This window comes from Vanacampus margaritifer, chromosome 10 (genome assembly GCF_051991255.1).
Source record: "Vanacampus margaritifer isolate UIUO_Vmar chromosome 10, RoL_Vmar_1.0, whole genome shotgun sequence".
Taxonomy (NCBI): domain Eukaryota; kingdom Metazoa; phylum Chordata; class Actinopteri; order Syngnathiformes; family Syngnathidae; genus Vanacampus; species Vanacampus margaritifer.
The window spans coordinates 28,054,547-28,074,535 of NC_135441.1; the positions used below are offsets into that span (position 1 = coordinate 28,054,547).

At 44.7% G+C, this 19,989-nt stretch overlaps 1 protein-coding gene across 2 annotated transcripts in view; it reads right to left on the minus strand.

Annotated features, from left to right (window-relative positions):
- Positions 1-14: 14 nt before the first annotated feature.
- LOC144059384 (uncharacterized) overlaps positions 15-19,989 on the minus strand; it is a 36,320-nt gene continuing 16,345 nt past the window's right edge. The window contains exons 3-4 of one of the 2 annotated variants that reach the window (XR_013295647.1): positions 1,773-1,890; positions 15-705 (exon numbers count right to left, since the gene is read on the minus strand). The gene's annotated coding sequence lies outside the window, so the exon portion shown is untranslated. Of the gene's footprint in view, positions 1,891-19,989 lie in introns of both variants that reach the window. The other variant, XR_013295646.1, reaches the window with a different exon arrangement.

Genomic DNA, 19,989 nt, shown 5'->3' on the forward strand with positions numbered 1-19,989 from the left:
TGAAAAAAAGAAGGGAAAAAAAGAAGCTGTTAGCTGTTGCTACAAAAGCAAAACAAACAACTTTTTTTGTGGGTCTTCTCACAAAGTCAAACTGGCTTGTGGTGCTTCATTTTCAAATAATGTCCGTACTTTCAAGTTTTATGGCACGTCGTCAGCCAGCTGTCGGAATATTTTCAAGCGTGAGTTGTGAGCATTTTTGGGTGTGTGCGTTCATGTTGCTAAGGGAAACCGGATTCAGGTCATCACTTTTCCAGGTGGCACTCGCAAATTGACGAGATTTGGAAGATTTTCATCAGGATGAAAATTCCTGCCAAATTTGGTGACTTAAGTACTGAAAAATGGAATTGAAAAACGTATGAAGTGAATCCCTTTTTTCAACATTGGAAATGCATTTGGATGTTATCCTTTGAAACGCACAAATCAAAAAAAGGTGCGATGTGTGTGTATGCGCACGTGCGTAATGTTTGAATGCGCACTGAGCCGAGACGTCGCGATGGACACAAAAGCTGTGAAATGACACCACCGAGTTGAACGCCGCGTGCGGGACGAGTGTAGGAAAAGGACGAGGATGTTCCGTGCAGCTGCGATATCACACAAAAGAAGAGCCCGAATGTTTGTGCGGCGCCGGGGATGCCTTCAACACGCAGAAGCTCCCGAGGTCGCTGTCATTTCGATCCTTGCACAAACCGCCGCATGATTCCTCGTCTGACGATGGAGGACACACAAAAGGAGAAAGGCTGAAGGAAAGAAAGAACAGATGGACAGCAGAGGTGGCAAATCCAGGTCCAGAAAGGGAAAAACCTGCCACAGTTTGCCTTTAGCCCCAGGTGCTAGCGAGCTAGCAAGGACAAGCTATGCTAGCTTGTCTACGGCTAATAAAATTAAGCGCCAGTTTCCTTCCACTCGCAAGCTAGCTTGCTAACTAGCTCATAACACTCAAATTCAGATATGCAGGATTGTCGACAGCTAATAAAAGCAACATTTTCCTTCCGCTCGCAAGCTAGCTTGCTAACTAGCTCATCACACTCAAGTCCACCAAGCTAACTTGTTGACGGCTCATAAAATAAAATGCATTTCCCTTCCACTCACAAGATAGCTTGCTAGCTCCCTAGCAGTTAACTGAGCACCCGGAGAGCTAGCTAGCACCTGGGGCTAAAGCCAAACTGTGGGAGGGTTTTTACTTCCTGGACCTTGATTTGCCACCTCTGATGGACAGAAAGGATGGATGAAGAAATGGAGGGAAGGACAGAAAGCAGAAAGGAAAGTAACAAGAGCAGGAGGAAAGGAAATAAGGAAGGAAGGATGTACAGGAGAACGTGAATGAAGGTAGGAGGAAAAAAATAAAGGAAAGAAGAAAGCGAGGACCGGAATAAAAGAAGGAAGGAAGAAAAAGCAAGGAAGGACATACGAAAGGAAGGAACACTTAATGAAGGAAGGAAGGTGAGCGGGACGAAGGAGACAATGACGGGGTAGCTTGGCAGAAAAAAAACAAGGAGATGATTAAAAGTGAGGAGGCGGGATTGGTGGGGGGGCGGGGCGGTGGGGGGGTGACGGCGGGGAAGGAAGGAGGCAGGACAAAGGCGAGGAGATAAGAAGCTGCGAGATCATCAAAGGAAAGCAGGGCAGGGATAATAGGACACCAGAAGACGAGAAGGCGGGCAACCAACCAAGGGTGGAGGGCCTGCGGGTGCCAAAACACGCCAGCACTTGAAAAGGAGCGACGGGACAAACGGCAAAGCGCCAAGTGGAGAAGGCGCCTGCCTCGTGCCTACCTGCCGTCGTCGTCGTCTTCTTTGGTCTTCGGCAGCACAAATTCCTCGGACATCTTTGCTGGCATTTTCAGCGTGCAAATGCTCCTTTGTCGTTCGTCTTCTCAACATTTCTGCCACACTGGGAAGAATTAAAAAAAACAAAAAACAATCAGAACCATCATCGCATGTTAACGGCTTTGAAATGAGGGTTTCGTTTCAAAGTTGATGTACTGAATGAGGGGAAGGATTTCAAATGAGGGTTTGGACTCAACACTAACTGGAAAGAAATATATGGGAAAATATCCGTGGAAAAAGCGACATTTTGTTGAAGTTTTCTAACCGTGGGCGGTATTTTATCTGGAAACGGCCAGTTCAGGAGCATCAAAAAGTCCACAACGGGTCACAGTAGCACCCACGTGCAGCGTTTCAGGAAATGAAAACATGAGCACAAATGAACGAAGTCCAGCCGAGCAATCGGCACGTCACAAACAACATTTCCAGACACCTTAGCAACACGAAGCAGCAGAATTGGCCCCGCCTTCCCTGGCTGAGATGTCATCAGCGCCACTTGCCGCTCATTTAAGCGTCAATTAGCCGCTAATTGAATTAAGGCCACCGAGACATTTAGCCGCGTGGCTCCTCTCGCCCGAGGACGGCAACAAAATCATTTTGCCTCCTCGTGGAAAACAACAATAAAAAAAAAAAAAATCTAAAGTAAAACTCTCCATGTGCAAAACAGCTGCTGTGCGCACACACGCGGGTTGTTTTCCCTGCAGAGGTCAGAAGGAAAAATGGCAAAACTGCAGAGGGGAAATGAAAGAAAGAAAGAAAAACAAGAAAAGAACGAAAGGGAAGGAAATGGTCTGAAAAAGAGAGGTAGACGCGGGAAAGGGGAAAGAAAGGAGCAAAGAGCGGAGAAAGAGAAAACACGTAAATAAATGAAAGAGGACAGATGTCAATAAACACAAGCCAAGGTCAAGAAAAAGGAAAAGAACAACAAAGAAAGGAATGTGAAGAAAAGGAACAAAGCAAGAGAATGGAAACAGAAGGAAAGTGAAGTCAAGGAAAAGAAAGAATAATGAGAAAGGAAAAAGGCCATCAACAGAACGTGGAAAAGGAAATTGGAGAAAAGGAGAGAAAAGCAGAAAAGGAAAGTAGGATCAAAATCGTGAAAGAAACATGAAAGAAATGCGAAAGAGGGAAAAAAACAAGTCAAGAATAAGAAGAAAAGAAAAAAGAAGGAAATGACAAGTCAAAAGAAGGAAAGGAAGAGAGAGAGAAAGAAAAGGAAGGCAAAGAAGAAGCAGGGAAAAAAAGGCAAAAAAAGGAAAGTGAAAAAAGTCGACAGTGATTACTAACGACGAGCAACAGCTTGATGCTAATTTTGCTAATGCTACTAATGAGCATGACACAACTGCCACTTGCGTGTGCGTGTGCGTGCACTCGTGCGTGCGTGCGCACGAGGGGAAAGCTTCACCCAACGATTTATTTCCTGTTTAATCACGTTTGGCAGTACGCTGTCAAGGTGTATTTATGGCGTGCGCGTGCGCGTGTGTGAGAGAGAGAGAGAGAGAGAGAGAAGGTCTTAGAGAAGTATTTATAGCTTGTGGTCCAATCTGGTCTCCTTGCAGCTGCATTGAGGAGATAAAACGTGTGTGTGTGTGTGTGTGCGCGTGTGTGTGTGCGTGTGTGTGTGTGTGTGTGTGTGTGTGTGTGTGTGTGTGTGTGTGTGAGTGTGTGTGCGCGCGTGCGCATGTGTGCACACAGGTAGGAACAAACCCCTTTTTGCAAGCACAATCAAACTCCTGCTAGAAACCTCCTTATTTGAAAGCTAAACATTGACATTAAAGGGCAAAGTTGAAACGTTACCCAGCAAACAATCAGTTACATGAAAGCCATTTTTAAAATGCAAATGTTTGTTTAAAAGCATCATTTGATCGCTAACCCTGTCGAGAAACAAGCATCTGAAGCCCCAATTTGAAGTATTATGCCTTCCTACGAACCTTAATCAAACCCCTGACTCTCATTTGAAAATCTTGAAAAGCTTCATTTGAAACTCGAGCCCTTCTTTGAAACCTTGACACGGATTTCAAACTGTGCATTTCTCATGTGAAACCCAAAGTACTGCTCGGCATCCCGTAAAATGTCAAAGCTGACGTGAAGCCCTCATTTCAAAGCCTCTTCCTTGCTCGAAGCCTCGTCCAGGGTTTGAAGCCTTCAAGGCGCACGGCCGCCACGCCGAGGTTAAACACAGCTTAGTTTAGCTTAGCGCTTAGCCTCCACACTTTGGGGTCACGGCAGCGTCCCGACGCTTCACTTAGCGGCTACATTAGCGGCAGTGGCGGCTTAAGCGCTAAGTAAGTAAGAACGTCCGTAAATAAGCGCCTTTGTGCCGCTAGTCGGGAACAATGGCCGCCGCCGCCGCCGCACGCTAGACAGATTAGCCGCTCGCAGGCTTTTTGCGGACGTGATGTAAACAAAGCTTAGCGGGCAGATTTTGGACGTTGGCCTCGTATCACTTTCGCTCGCCATGTTAACGCTTTGTTACTAATGCTAAGCTAACGTCACGCAGGGATCGTTTCCGCAAATGTCAGCGGCCTGCATTGCTGCGCCGCCGCCTTTATTCCCGGCCAAGAAGAAGAAGAAGAAGAAGAAGCGGTGCTATTGTTTTATGCATTTCCAATATGTGCTGACCGCAGCGGGGGGGGGGGGGGGGGGGGAGTGATTACTCAGCAAATTTCTTAAGTCGCTTTTTGTTTGCCAAAGGAGGATAAAGTTTCTTTTTCCTTTTGTCCTTTGAAGGTCTCTGCACTTGACTTTGGAATGGTGCAAAAAATAATAATAAGAAGAAGAAATAAACTACAAATACAATTACAGGAAACAATAAATAATTAATAATAAATAATAAAAATAAACTTCTGAAACACACCAAAGACCAATTAAAATGCAAAAAAGCCTATAACAAAGAATTTAAAATCTATTCAACTTTAAAAGTAATAAAACAATAAAAACAAAAACAATACAACAAAAAGCTACAAAAACATTTCAATGAAAAGCAACAAAGAAATAAAACAAAACACAAGGTTAGAAAACACCAAACAAAGCCATGAAAAATAAACCAAAAAACTAAAGCTAAAAACACAATGAAAAACATTTTAAGGTAAAGATCGTACATATAAACAAAAACAACAATAAAAGAAAAAAACTTCAATTAAAAACAATATAAAACACAAATCAAAAATAAAAACGTTCACTATGCTAACAAAACAGCATAAAACAAAGAGAAAATAATAAAGAGCAAATAATAAAAACAATAACAAAAGTCATTTTAAAATCCTAAACATTGTCTATTGATTTTTTTCCTATTGATTTGATCATGTTTTGTTTGTTACCCTAATCCATGTTGTTGTTGTTTTAGCACTCGAATGTAAAATGTGAAACTTGACTTGGAAAAAGATTCCAGATGCTTGAATGTAGCGTGCACACTTAAACACAGCAGGGAATGATGGGATTATCATGCAACAAAAGGGATTACGCCATTAGTGGCCCTCGCTCGCTCACTCGCTCGCTCGCCCGCCTGGCCTGGCCTGGCCTCCACTCAAGAACCCAAACTATCGCACAAAAAAGCTCACTAAATACGGATGTCAAACTACTTTCATGTTGTGTTCGGGTAGAAAATAAAACCAAAAAAAGGTGTGGAAGTCTTACTTGATAAATGAATAATGACTTTTTTGGGGGCTACTTTTCAAGCTCATTTGCGTCATGGATGGAATTCACACGGCGGCCGCGTTTCCTCATCGGAACTCAAACTGATTGCAGTTGCATCGAGCTCAACTCTCAACATCGGCGGTGAAAGACGGGACGCCATGTTGCTTGCGTTATTATTACGTGGCGTTTTCATATTCCATCCCATTTCAGCAGCAAAACCTTTTCCCTGGCGTATGCTAGCAAATCATCGCTTGTCGCTAGCTGCCCGGACTGCCACAACTCTTTGACTGGCGTCCGCGTCACACGCGTCATATGTCACAGATGTCGCTAACAAGACGCTGCACTGCGCCTCACATTTGGCCCACAATGCCTCAGTCAAACTCAACACATGCTAATTGGCTAATGCTAATGACAAATAGTCATTTTCATGAATCTTCCAAGTCAAAGAGTTCAAAGTACTAGACTGGCCTGCCAGCAGTCCAGACTTGCCCGCCTCCCGTCGAAAACGCATTACAACGGACTGTTTTGCAGTTTGTGAACAGGACATTTCTTGCCTTTGCAGTCAAGATGTTGAAAAGCATTTGAAAAACATTGTTAAATGTTTCCCACACTTTATTTTTTCTGTTGCTCAACTATAACATTTGAAATGACAACTGCCTGGAATTCCAAAGATTTTTCTTGCGAATATGTATATTTGTATCTTAATCCATCCACTGTTTGCCTTGTAAATCACGTTGGCTGAGTGAAATGAAGCGCTCACCTGCGCCGCGCCGCCGCACGTCAATCATGTCGGTAAATCAAAAGAATTCCTAATCAAGATGCGCGCGGCGAGCGTGCGGGACGCTGATTATGCCACGTCGTTCAAGTTGAAAGTCTTGTCAGCGCTTTGCTCCTCGTTAACCTCGCCGGCGTTTCCCTCGTTAGGCGCCGGCACGTCGGCCGCGCTTTCTTGACGCGCGCATGTCAAGGTGCGGTTAAGCGCCTAATTCGGCGTGAAGCCTGCGAGTTCCTCACAAGGTTTGATGCCTTCTGGATTACAAACACGCGCCAGGCCCGCCTGCAAGATAAGGAAGGCAGCAAACGAGGAGTTGGGGGGTTTGGGTCTGGGGTCTGGTTTCAAGTTTTAAGCAGCCGGGATATGGACTTCAACTGACAGTTTAAGGTTAGGCTTTCAACACTTGGTTAAGGTTTCAAGTTTGCCTTTCAAATGACTTCCTGGTTCATTTCTTTATCTCGGGTTAGGATTTCAAATGAGGGTTTCAAGCCTGGGCTAAGGTTTCAAGTTAGGGCTTTGTAACCTCAACATGAGAAACAAACCCTCGTTTCAAATGCCAATTTGAAACTGTAACCCGGTCTCCAAACCATCAAACCCTAATTTGAAACCCTTAACCATGCTTGAATCTTAATGTGAACCCTTGGAACTTGAAGCTAAAATTGAAATCTTAACTCAGACTTGAAATCCTAAATTCAAATCAAATTGAATTGAAACCCTCATTTTACTTTCTAACCATGATGTGAAAAAGTCATTTTAAATCCAAACCGCGGCTGCTCGAAATGCTCATTAAAAACCCAAACTTGAAACCCTAACCTAAGATTTAATACCTAATCTGAGTTGTTGTTTTTTAACCCTCATTTGAAACCCCAACCCCAGGGAGGAATTTGAACTCGAGACCTTGATTCAAATCATGGTTTCAAATCAGGGTTTTAAATTCGGGTTCTACTCACAGGTGACGGCTTCAAATCTGGATTTGTAGCCTGGTTTCGCATTTCAAGTTTTAAACTTGGGTTAAGGTTTCAAGTTTGTTTTTTCCAAACTTGGATTAGGCTTTCCGGGTAGCATGACGATCCTGGTAGGGTTTCAAATCAGGGTTCAAAGCCTTGGCCTGGAGTCTGGGTTAGCCCTTGATGAGGCTTTTCTTTCCATATGGTTGCAAAGGCGACAAAGCATCAAAGGCGTGCGAACAGGCCAAGAAAAAGCGTTTGTGTGGAATTTACGGCGAGCCCCAGCCAAGATGTTGCTTTCCAAACTCGCAACGTCATCATGTATGTGACGCGCACGCCTCCGACGACACGCCAAGCAAGTGCCGAGGAACAAAGCGGACTTACTTTCATACGCGCAAAGACGCAAAGACGCAAAGACGCGTCGTCCTTCCGACTGGCAAAGTCGCACGTTTGCGTCTTTCCTTGCCCGCGGCCGTCCACGCATGTGACATACGCGGTCACGCTTCCATGCAAATGTGGGGAACCTTTACAACAACAAAGGACGCAGCAAGTCACTTTGCATGTTCTTATTGTTTGGTGAGCATGTTTGCCATTTTCAGCCAACAAATGTCAATTAGCCGCTTTTCGATGCTCCAGCGTCCCACAATGGGAGATTAACAACGGACTTTTTTTTTTTTCCTTTTTAGCCCGGATTAACTTTTTCTCTGGCTTCCAATTGGGGGGTGGGGGGGCTCTAAAAGGCAGAGAAGCCTCGAGATGGCTAATCACATGAGCCCAGCTCCATTACAATAATCCAAAGTCTGACGCTATTGTCTGAAAACAGGACGCCAGAGACACAAAGTGGAGAAAATGAGACGGCACACTTGGTTTGTTTTTCCATTAACTCTCTTGAAATGTCAGAAGGATCGAGGAAGCAAACTCACAAGCGGACACTTTGGGGGGGTTGCCTTTATAACACTGACGACCACTATTATTATTATTATTATTATTATTATTACGACAATTTTCCCTCGCTACTTCGCCGTTCAGTTATTGCTGATTGACTAGCTCTGATTTTAATTTGTGACCAATTTGTAAATATTTGTTACCCGGTTTCTGGTTCAGGTAAAACCATTTTAAGATTACAAAGAACAACTTTTATCAGCCACTCCGTATTTATTCTATAATGTGCATGCAAAAAGTTACATTTATTAAGTGTAACAAGAGTTTAGAAGGGTGGAAGCCATGTTAAAAACGAAGATGCAGAAATGAGTATACATAAAACCCAAAAGGAAACCAAAAAAACAACATTACAAAATATAATGTCGTATGTGTCAAGGCTACTCTTAGCATCTGTGAAGGCCGTAAGCGGCAACGTTCTATTTTTAGCACCGAAGCTCGGCGACATTAACGAGCCAATTGAGCACCGCGGCAACGTCAACGAGCCAATTAAACACGGCAAAGTTGCGTGCGTTACAAACATACATAAGCCACATTGAACGGCAGATAAAGGTGCTATTTCTCACAACTTTAGTACTTACTTATTGTCAGTAACTCACACGGAAATGGCGCTGCCGGAAGTAATGCAATGAACGAGTGTCACATCATAGAGAGACACACGTGAAACGAACAAAGCGGAACAAAAGTTTTGTTCCGCCACCCCAGTCTTTCTGACAGAAATACTCACCAAAATAACTTCTAATTGACGTAAATTCACTTGTTGCTGAAAATCATTCAATCACTGAAATATCATTTCGTTTTTTAATTTTGGTAAGATTTGTAAAGAAAGAAAACCCCTTAAAGATCAGAGAAAAGAGTCACCAAAAGCCAAACAAGCTTGACTGGAGCGAGGCCCAAAGTATTTGAGTGGCTTTGCTGTGACAATTCCCGTGAAATCGTGCGTGTGCGCATATTTGCAGGGATCAGGAAGGAGCTTCATTCCGCAGCTCAGCCAAGGAAAGAAAAGAAAAAAAGAGAGAAGGAATGATGTGCTTGTTTTGGCCGTTCCGCCGATTAGATTCGGACAGATGTGAACAATCACGGTGACGAATTGTGGAAAATCTGCCCGAGAGCTTCCTCCTTCTTTTTCTCACACGCGCATTTGTTTGTGTGCGCTTGTCGTCTAAATCCCCGGAAACGCTGAGCAAACATCGTCCTTATCTCCTCGCCTCACGCGCGGCTTCCCTGCCGTGTCATTGGCTGACAAAAGCGAGACGCGCCAACACGTCATCAAGTCAAGCTTGGGAGACACTCGAAGCGCCTCAAGTAGCGCCGGTCACAAACGCCGCTGGGATAAATGTCAAATGCAGAAAATGGATATGACTTTGCGTTTGGTTTTGGTTTTGAGAGCGTCTTTGATTGGCTACATTTTGTTGACAAGATCTCAAGAAATCTCGACGACTCACAAAAAAAAGAAGCTTTTTTGTCATAAATAACGAACACTTTGATTATTTAACATTGTCGACAATTATCGGGACAAATCCACTCTTAACACAGCTCGCACATGAGGTAAGATTGTCGTCGGGCGTTTAAAACAGTCCGATTATCTTGATGTGTGTACTCGTCTTAAGCTATAAAGTCTCGATAAGGCCATCGAAATGTTTTGGGGAATTCAAATGTTGCTAAAAATGTGCTAAAAAACAGACGTTAGCATTCATTAGCATCTTATGCTAGCGGACCTAAATTTTGCAGTACTTTTGTTGTGTTATCTACTGAAATTGAGAACGCATATTTGATCATGTTGTAAAAAAATTCCCTTTATGTTGTGATCATTTGTAGTTTATTTCTTTACATTTTGTGACTGGCGTATGCTAAGTCAGCTAAAAATCATCTTAGACATGTTCAACACTGTATTAGCGTCGTAGCCTACTGTATTGTTTTACTCCAGTTTTACCGAAACAAAAAAAGAGAGAAAAATCGTGTTCTTGCACTGCACATTCCTTTTGTAATTGTAGGAAGCTACTTTGTATTTCTTGACTTTTAAATGTCTGAATTCGTGATGTGCAGCACATTGTGTATGAAATCCACGCTGGAAATAAAGCTACGAAGCCGATTGTGCATTTATTTACCCGCATTGTACATTCCTTCTATATTGCACAATTCTTTTCTTTCTTCTCGATGATGTCGTGGATTTTTTTTTGGGGGGGGGGGGGCACCAGAGCGTTCCAGCGGTCGTCCCCGGGGTCCCCATTTTCTAGGTTAGGGCGCGTGTCATTGGGGGAATTTTGTGTTCCCAGAGTGGAGATTATTAATAAAGTCCTCCCTCTGCTAATGAACTGCTTAATTGGCTCATTTAAATGTGTCTAATTATTTTAATCACTTACATTCAATTTGCGGCGTCTGGGAGGAAGGAAAAAAAGAGCGCGAGGGATAATAAATGTGTTTGAAAGTAATAAGAGCTAACGACTGGAGTAAATGGATGACTTTGTCTTAATTGATTTCAGCTTGTTAGGCGGATGGCGTCCTCTCGTTTAACACGCCAGGAAGTGGATGACACACACAAACACAAAACACACTTGGACTTTTCACACACACTAATAACGTTCATAGTTTTGGTTGACTTTTTTGCCACAAGTTACAAGCTTGTAAACATTAATGTTACGGGGGCGGGGCGGGTCATTTTGATGTTATCATGTGAGCAATAACAGCAAATAAAGTTTGAATGTGGTGATATTTTGATGCTGCCTTATAATAATTTGATATGGAAATGTCTGACAGCACTTCCGAAAACTTGATGATTCCAAATGTACACATTTAAAGTAACAAATGTTTATTGTGCACTTTAAAACGAACTAATCGCTACATCGTCTATCAAGTGCTCACACGTCAGACCTGAGGCAGCTCGAGGAGATTAAAAAAAAAAAGATGGACTTAACAACAGCACCGATTTGCCAGTACGATTTAAAGTCACATTCCAATTTCAAACCAAAGTTTGAGAATCACAATTTGGGGGAGCAAATGTAAATTAGAAGCGTACCGTACCTGCATTGACATGAAATATGAACTGACTCATTTCACATTTGGGGGGTCAAGACATTCATTTTAATGTAAATATTAGATATCATGTGTTGCATTAAATATGTATGAACATTAAAAAACGTGTGAAAAGGGTCATTAGAGGTCCATACAGTCAGAGACGCGGAACACGGCCCACTCGGACTCAATGTTGCCCGCCTCCCCCGGGACCAGGGAGAAGTTCTGCCGGAGGTGGGCCTTGAAACTCTTCCTGACCGAGGATTCTGCCGGCAGACCCTCGCCATGCGTTTGGCTTTGCCACGTCCGACCGCCGTCGCAGCCAACACACCGCCGGGTGGTGATCAGTTGACGGCTCCGCCCCTCTCGTCACCCGAGGGTCGTCCAACGCAAATCCGACCACAATATTAGGAGGAGAGAAATATCATGTCGATACGTGACACGCAAATGACGCAAGCGCCTTTCAGGAAACGTCTTGTAAATCCGATACAATAAATGCGTAAAGACATTAAACATCACATTTGAGGAGGAAACAGAAATGAAAATGGCAACGGAACCCGATTCCCTGCCGTCCTTCCTGTTTACCTCTGACATTTATTTCCCCAAATGGATCTTGGAGGGGACCAAGAGGATTGCGCGGAAGCCGCTTCCAAGATGATGAGATCGCGCCGTGTGTGTGCGTGCGCGTGTGTGTGTGTGTGTGTGACTTGTTGTCCACCCGTTCATGGAATCTGATACACAAGAAGATATGGCTCTGCGGGGGATGACTTCTACCCAGCGTGTGTGTGTGCGCGCGTGTGTGTGTGAAGGCGTAACTTCACTATCTATCATTAAATCCTTGTTGAGTCTCCTCACGCACGCACGCACAAAGTTTGCCGGAGGGTTCAAACTTGGCTATAAAGTCAAGCAAGCAGGAAGATGCTCTGTAACATCAGATTTGGTTGCAAAAATAAAATGAAAATAGAAAAAATAGAAAAATCTCCCCAAAAGACACAGAAAGTCAGCCATTAGTCAGCTTTCCATTCAATTGTTTGGAAATTTTGAAGCGAATTTAGTGAAATTGCGCAAAACGGACATTCGACTTGACTTCCATTTGTTCTTCTTTTGCAAATATTGCGAGGGAAACTGAAGCTGTAGGTGGCGCTATACACCATATTGATGTGATCCACGAGTCATTTAAACAAAGAAGAAGAGCAGGAAGCGACGGCGCCGTGCGATCACGCATGAGTTTTTTTTTCATATTTCTTGATAAATGAAGCGTTTCTTTGCTGTTTTCCATCGAAAATGGCCGAAATATTTGCTTCTTTAATTCCATAAAGATTTCGGTTTGGTCGTCTCCGGCCCCAAACGTACTTTAATGTCCGACATTGCTTTGTGACGACGTATAATATCCGGTCAAAACGTGCCACGCGTGTCCGGTCTTGCCGGCGGTTCTTCGCAAAACTCGTTTCCATCGCCAAAATGTTCCTTTTTTTGATACGCTTCAAAATCTTGGCCCTCTTTGCATTAAAAAGCTTTTTGTGGATTTTGGGCCCTTTTTCGAATTGTGATCGTTTCCATTGAGTTTTGTTTTCGCATTTCTTGAAAATTGCAATCAAAGTGGGCGGATGGAAAGCCAACGCGTGGTTTGAAGCGGACGTTCAGGTTGTTTCCTTCCAGAACAAAGTGGAGAATTGGACACCAAGACGGATCGATCTCGGAATTGGGGGGCAAATTCAGCAACATGAAATTCAGTGGCCATGTTTGGCACGAGTAGAGCCACAAGAAAGGTCAAGAGGTCAATCCGGAAAGGCACAAAGAAGTCTCCATTTTGAGGCTCGGTGGCACCCAACGGAATTGCCGAGAAAAATTGGATTTGAATTTTAAAATCAAAAATGTCACCAAACGGTGACTCGATTATTGAAATAACAGCCGATTGATTTGATCATCGATTACTGGATGAATTTTGACAGCCGAAATGCGCGGCATTCACGACGCAACTTGACAGCGTGATGAGCGCTCGTCAAGCGTTTTCCAGCTTGGATTTTCCCTGCGTGACTTTGTGGTTTTCGCGCTCACGTCGTCCGTCATCAAATATTCATTCGAGGCCTTCGCCGGGAATCATTTCAATATTGACAACATCGTTATTATTCATCCTTTGAAAAAACCCTTTAAAACCAACATCAGCGGCTTGTTCGTCTCCCCGCACGCGCACGCACGCACGCACGCACACCTGAAGACACGCACACGCATCCGTCCGAGGTCTCCCGGGAAAGTCCCGCTGCAGGTTCGGCACTTGAATCATCCGACACGACGTTGCGCGCGAGACAACAAAGTCCAAATCCCTTCAGGAGGCAGCCGGCGGCGCTACAAGCTCATCTTGATTCCGCCGCTGTTTATTGGCGTCCTCGGAGACGGTCACCTTCATGTTCGCCGAGCGGCCTCCGCTACAAAGGAGCTCCCTCGCTCGCCCGCTCGCTCGCCCGCCCGCTCGCTCGCTCGCTGACTTTCTCGTTTGCCGGAGGATGGTGTTGAATAACGCAGCCTTCCGGAATGCATTCATCCGCAAGCCGAGCTCTCGGGGGAGCGCCGAGAATCGGCCACGCGAGACCGGCTTTGTTTTCTTTTGGGACTCGACGGCGAGTCATTGAAAACACGAGTTTGACGGCAGCAAACACTTGTTACCTCTGCCAGGGAGGAATCACGTGGAGCGGGAAGTTAGGGTTGTTGTGGAACATTGCTCAGGGTTTGAAGTGAGCAACTGTCAATCAAGGGTTCACATTTCAAATTTCTTGGCCAATGAAGATGATTCCGATTGGGATTCGATTCTTGCGTGTCAGCTTGGGTTTGATCAAAAATGTACAAATCAGCTGAAAGCAAAACAAGATTCAAGTCCGTCCTACTTAAACGCATTGATATAAACGTGTTCGTGCGTGCGCGCGTCGCCAAAATGATCCCGTCATTGTCACTTTGCTCAGCGCACATTCTTTCAACCTGCAAGCATTACTTATAACACACACACACATTTATGGCCATCGGGCATTTTACATGCTTACAATCTACAGTGAAGCACAATTTGCAGGCTGACAACAAATACGCAGGTTCGACACAAACATGCAAACACATTTTGTAGCCGTGTATTATCACTATTAGTCTGCAGAATGACCTGTCTGACAACCTTAACCATTTGACCCTTCCATTGTGTGTGTGTGTGTGTGTGTGTGTGCGTGTGCGAGTTAGAGAGAGTGCGCGCTTTGCAGAGGTAGTTAGTGACGTAACCATACAATTTGCTCCTCAACTTACTTTTACTTCTAAAATTATTTTCCAAATTCTTATGATATGATGATGATGATGATGATGGATGAAGAGCGCAAACGTCAAGCGTTGATTTTGAGCTCGGCAGTGCACTGCTGCCCCCTGGTGGACGCCCAACACAGAAAGCAGTCAGGCTGTCGAGTTCATCAAATGCAAAGAATGTGAAAATGATTTCAAATAGCCTAAATGAGCGCCTAAAACAATATTTTTGTTGTGCTATTTTCAGCTCAATAATAATAAACAAATACTATTTAAAAATGTGCGACTCATATTTTAAAAGTATTGGAATCCATGAAATGATGATCATCATCCTCTACGTGTTCTTATCTCTTCTCCTCTTCCTTCATCCACTCCTCCTTTTTCTCCTTTTCCTTCTCTTCATCCGTTCATCCTCTTTCCCCTCATCTCGCCTTGCAAGGCCTCATTTCCTTTCTTGCCTGCTGGAAGATTTCCTCCCGCAGGAGGCAGGAGGCAGCAGGCAGGTAATCCCCCAAAGAGGGTTTTTTTTCCCCCTCACGTTCTTATTTATTTATTTATTTCATGGCGGCACGCTCGGAGAGAGATAAACACCTTCCTGGTCTTCATCCTCACTCACTCTTGGGCAAATCAACTCCCTATTTCATGCCCCTCCTGCCTAAAGTGTGCGCGTGACATTGTCGTATTTTTCTACTGAGGAACCACTTGAACGATTAAAGAAAAAAAAAATGAAGAGAAAAAAAAAATGAAGAAAAAAAAAACCCTTTCCGCTCCGAGTTGCATTTTCGCGCTTTCCCAAAAAGAGGAGAAGAAGAAGAAGAAGAAGAAGAAGAAGATTTCTCTCCGGCCATGTAATTGTTAACGCCGCACTCCAACTAAGACGGCGAGCAAGCAAACGTGACAAGGACGACGCGGGTTCGAGAAACTCTGGAAGCAGATCAGGAAGAACAACGAAGCAGTTTGAGGACAAGAGGATGGAGGGAAGGATGATGAAGATGATGAAGAGGAGGAGATGATGAAGAGGAGGAGATGACTTGCGGCGTGCGAGAAGGTTGCAGGGAGGCAGAGAAAGTTCGCGAAGGAGCGAAAGGGAAGAACGTGAGGAAGAGAGAAGGAGAGACGGCGGCTTGGGGAAGGGGGAGGAGTTACAGCAGGTACGGGAGGAAGGACGAGTAGGACGAGGACCGCAGGTGAGAGAGGAAGAGGTGAATAGAACAACTGTGAACAAATGAGAAAGTGGCTCGGTCTGGCGGTTCGAGCTCGGTTCGAGGTTGTTAAGCAGACAGTTGGAAAAGTGTCGTCGGTCACTTGGAGGATCGTTAGTCAGTCAATTAAGCGATTGGTCAGCTGGGCCTTCACCAGTCCGTTGATTTGATGACATCACATTGCTCAGTTAGTCATTGGGTCGGGCTTTGGGTCAGTGGGTCGCTCAATCGGATTGACGATTAGTGTTCAGGCTTGCGGCGGAGCAACCGAAGGATTTCATTGCCAAAAACAAAAAAGGAAAAGGCGGCGTTTTGGAATCCTCAAAAAACTGGAGCTCGTCAGTTGCTGGCTCCGTCGGTCACTTCCGAGCCGAGTCGCTTCGCCTGTTAATGAGTAAAGCAGATGGTCGGTTGGTCGGTCAGCGAGTCGATAGTCAGGCGACCAATCACTTCCTTTGATAGTCGGACGATTCGTCGCTCGCTCAACCAATCGCTTGATGCGATCACGTTAGTTCGCCAAACGTGTTTCAGTCACTTGGCGCCGTGTCGTGATCGCTCTTTGGCTTTTGTTTGTGGCGAACGTTTCCTTTGTCAATGTCTGGTCAAGTTGGATCATGTCGTCCTGTCCTTGTCCTCCGTCCGTCCCTGGTGTTTCCCAATCAGCTCCCCAAGCCGCGTGTGTCTTGGCCAGGTGTCGCTCGTTAGCTGCTTACGATGTCGCTTGAGGCCCCGCCCACACCAAAGACACGCTCAACGTAGCCTCACGAGTTTCGAAAGCCGTTTGTCCACACGACGGCGCCGTTTCCGAGCTGGAAAGCGATGACTTTTGAAAGCGATGACTTTTGAAAGCGATGACTTTTGAAAATGCTGACTTTTGAAAGCGATGACTTTTGAAAGCGATGACTTTTGAAAATGCTGACTTTTGAAAGCGATGACTTTTGAAAGCGCTGAATTTTGAAAGCGATGACTTTTGAAAGCGATGACTTTTGAAAGCGCTGAATTTTGAAAATGCTGACTTTTGAAAGCGATGACTTTTGAAAGCGATGACTTTTGAAAATGCTGACTTTTGAAAGCGATGACTTTTGAAAGCGATGACTTTTGAAAATGCTGACTTTTGAAAGCGATGACTTTTGAAAGCGCTGAATTTTGAAAATGCTGACTTTTGAAAGCGATGACTTTTGAAAGCGATGACTTTTGAAAATGCTGACTTTTGAAAGCGATGACTTTTGAAAGCGATGACTTTTGAAAATGCTGACTTTTGAAAGCGATGACTTTTGAAAGCGCTGAATTTTGAAAACGCTGAATTTTGAAAGCGCTGACTTTTGAAAGCGCTGAATTTTGAAAACGCTGACTTTTGAAAGCGGGCTCCAGAGAGGACAGATTTCAAAACGCGTCCATCCGGACGCCATATGCAGGAAACGCCTCCAGCGATGACGTACCGGTCGCAGCTCCATGACGACGTGTTGTCGCACTTTGATGACGTATGCGGCAATTCTCGTCGCGGATCGCCGTGTCTCCTTAGCTTGCTTCTGCTTTTGCATCAAAATATTTCGCTTCTTTATTCCCATGTTCAACAAGTGCTGTTGTACGTGAATCAGCCGCCATTTTGTTTGTCTTTTTCATGTTGTTTCGATACACGCAAAGCCATGTTTGTTCTGCAGATTGCAATAAAGTTAGGAAGGAAAAGAAAATGTTGTCTTCTTCTCCGCTTTGCGCTACAGCGCCACCCCATGGCTTGGCATCTACATTACAGCCGTTAAACGTCCTCAGCGTCTTCTTTTGGACTCACGCGAGTCTTGAACCGCTTTTGTGTGGACCAGATTTGTTTGAGGAACCGAGCCGAACCTTTGCTTTCTTCTGGGCGGGGCTTTAGTTCCCTGCTTTCTTTCACTTCCTGTCGAGTCATTGTCACACCCACGTCACGTCCCAACCTGACACCGGCTTGTGTAACTCGTCGCTCAGTCGATCGGTCAGTTGTCTCATTCATCTATGAATTCGTTTACAATCGGTTGATTTGATATCTGAATAGTCGTTGGGGTTATTTTGTCGGCCCGTTCCATCTTGTGTTGTATCAAGTTGGTCCATCCGTAATTGGCTTGATTAGCAAACGAGCTGCTATTTACGTTTGTTGCTCAGTCCTTACTGTAGTTAGTAAGCGATTCCTCTAGAATAATAAATGGGTCCGTTAAGTATTGTCGGATGGAGTTACGTGAAATTCCACCGGAATTCATTAAAAGTGGAAGTGGATTTCTTTGCCAGTATGAAAATGCGCTTAACAACGTGCACGAGTTGAAGGCGGCGAGCAGAGCGGTCAGCACCTGCGACCCGACATGTCGGCGTCGCGTTGTATTATTCAACGGCGGCCAACGCTCAGGTGGCGTCGTGGAACACAAACGAGGCGCTAAACGCGCTCGCCGCCATGAATGATGCATGAAAGCGCATCACTTGAAATCCCCAATGAATGCATAATGCATGACGAGCGGCCATTTGCATTCCGAGCCGAAGCCAGGCAATATGTCCGCATGATAAGAACACAATGACGCCCAATCGCTCAAGACGCTGCAAATTGCTATTAAACCTGGGGGGGGGCGGTTATGGAACTCTCGCGGCCTGGGCCACTTCATTAGGGACACACGCTAATGGCACTAAGTGCAGACGAATATTACAAATGGCTCTCATCAGCTGCTCATGATGGCCGTAAGGAAACAATTAAACAAAGTCCCATTATTGATGATGTCGCACAGCTTTTGTCAACCAACCAAAATGTCCCCAAAAATGATTTGATCTATTTCCTTTGGCTCTTTTGGATAATTATAGCAAAACTTGGTTCTGTCTTTACAGCAACTTTTAAGAGATCACAATCATTTTTGTCAGTCGCTTTGGACTCACTCAATCAGTGAGTTGCTCAGTTCGTAACTTTGTCTGTTAATCCGCTATCAAGTCTACAGACAGGAGAGCGGACCGTCAATATACAGCATAAAATACAGTATACAAACAGGTACGCTAAAAACACGTTTACTAATGGAATCAAAAACGAGCTTAAAGGTCAATTTAAGATTATTGCAAGGCACTGTAACATGACGCACACTAAGTTATAATTGCAATGTATTTTATTTGGAGAAAAATCATGAATAAGAAGGTGATCAAGTAAAAAAAAAAACATGAAAAAGTGAATTGAGACAATTCACAGACAAGTGACATTCACAAAAACCTAATATTCTAAAAAGTGAGGGATGGAATGAAAATAAACACAAATACGTTCGGGATTGGGAGAAATAAAAACAGGCAAATCAAGCTTTCTCTGGAAGATGAGGAATAAAAACAAAATGCAAAAAGGGGACTCTATGAATGGCAAACACTAAATATGTACACAAACGTGGAAAAAAATGTACTTAAACAATGATTGCATTCAAAAGCATTGCGTTTTTTACATAAATGTTTGAAAACAAAAGATTGAATGTGAATGTATTGTGATGACAAGTTCAAAAAAATCCAATCAAAGTTGCGTCATTTTCAAGTCTCTCAAGAGTGCTTCTTTTGCGTGCCACTAGAGGGAGCCAGTGCGGCACGAGTCGCAGCCTTTGAGAAGCTGCAGCACACGCATGCAGCCCCCCCCCCCCACCCCCACCTCCTCCCACCAAAAGCCTTTTCGTCTCCATCCACTCAATCAACGTTATGCCCTCGAAGCACCTTGTTCTCCTCCTCACGCTAATTAGTCCGCACGTCTTGTTTTTCGCTGAGACGAGAACGGAAAGCCGCCCGTTAACGAGGGCGTCCATCTGCTCCCCGAGACGAGTCGCGTTTCCTCGGCGGGACGTCCCCGGCCGTCTTCAATCATAGATGAGGGCTGCCAGCGAGGGGGCCCCCAGCCCTCTGCCTGCCTGCGTGCGTGCGTGCGTGCGTGCGTGCGTGCGTGCGTGCGTGCGTGCGTGCGGGGAGTTTTGAGGGAGACAGAAGCGTCGAAGGCGGCCGTTGCCATGGTGACGCGTCACAATCTGAGACGGGAAAGCTCACCAGCGACCACTTTTGCACCCACGATATGTAAAAGTATTGCGTCACAACTTCAAATGAGAGAACCCTGATCTTCACTTCAGCTGGATGTCTTTGTGGGAATTCGGAAGTCGGACAATCAGTCAATAAGTCAATAATCAGTCAGTAAGTCAATAATCAGCCAGTAAGTCAGTCATTTAGTGGGCCGGACGAGTGCCTTCAAGTCTTCAACTAACTGCTTTTAAGAGCTTGTCAGTCATTGAAGGCAGATGAGAGCATTTGCTTTTTGTTTCCGGCCACTTGATCGGTTCTGTCAGTCAATGACTGTAACCATCACGCCCGCCATTTTGTGGTCCGTTCCAGTCTGCAAGTGTATGTACGTTCGTGGCCCA